Here is a 902-nt window from a genome sequence, read left to right on the forward strand (position 1 = left end):
AAAATTCCTGCTGAGCATTTTTGCCAAGTTCCAGGGTAAAATTCCAGCTCCACTGAAAGCAGTTAGACTTCACTGGGGCTAGACATTCACATACAGAATATTAAAGACAGGGGGTAAAATGGGATAAGGAGAATATATTCTCCTTTAATTAGGATCCCAGAACTCTACTTCCCAATAAACTTAAGTCCTTTTCCCCCTTTTATATTTATTTTCATGACATCCTGTAGTTATAAAACTCAGGAAAAAGGGTAGTTAAATTTATAGTCTACTAAACCCCCAAATGTGACATGCTTTAAATCTCTTATTCCCTAGATCAAATTTGGGGATTTTCTTCTCAAAATGAAGAGGAAATGGTAGAATTAAAAAAATTAAATGAAATAAAATTAAAAAGCAATACAACTATTGTACAAGGCCAAATTCAGTCCCCGAGGTAACTATGGGGAAAGGCATACAGCCACCTGTATGTCAACCAGACTTTCAGTAAAAATAAGATGAATTTATCTTAAAAAGAAAGAAAATGATGAATAGCAGCTCTAGAAAAAAGAGTGTTAAAGAAAGATTATGATAATCATATGATGCAAAAAAGAAAGCAGCATTAGTGGTCTTTCTGTTGTCTCTTTTTAGCACAAACATCACAGTTCCGCAGAGAGAAAGAAAGAGAATATGAATCTGGGATTCCAAGTCAGACAATGAAGCATGTGAAAATGATGCTTCCAAAATTGTTATAATATAACTTTCAAGAGGCTTCCTAGAAATGCTTTTGAAAACTACTGAAGCCTTTGCTTTGATAAATGGAAATGTTCTTAACAATATGGGGCTCTGCACATACTATGCTGCATTCTTCTCATAAAGGATTGTTCTTCTGCAAGTGCTCTTTAGTTAAAAAAAAAAAAAAAAAAAAA

At 33.5% G+C, this 902-nt stretch overlaps 1 protein-coding gene across 2 annotated transcripts in view; it reads right to left on the reverse strand.

The window, feature by feature from the left end:
* EPHA4 (EPH receptor A4) overlaps window positions 1-902 on the reverse strand; it is a 144,287-nt gene that overhangs the window by 140,387 nt on the left and 2,998 nt on the right. The window lies entirely within an intron of this gene.

The sequence above is a fragment of the Alligator sinensis genome, unplaced genomic scaffold, assembly GCF_000455745.1.
Source record: "Alligator sinensis unplaced genomic scaffold, ASM45574v1 scaffold187_1, whole genome shotgun sequence".
Lineage (NCBI taxonomy): Eukaryota > Metazoa > Chordata > Crocodylia > Alligatoridae > Alligator > Alligator sinensis.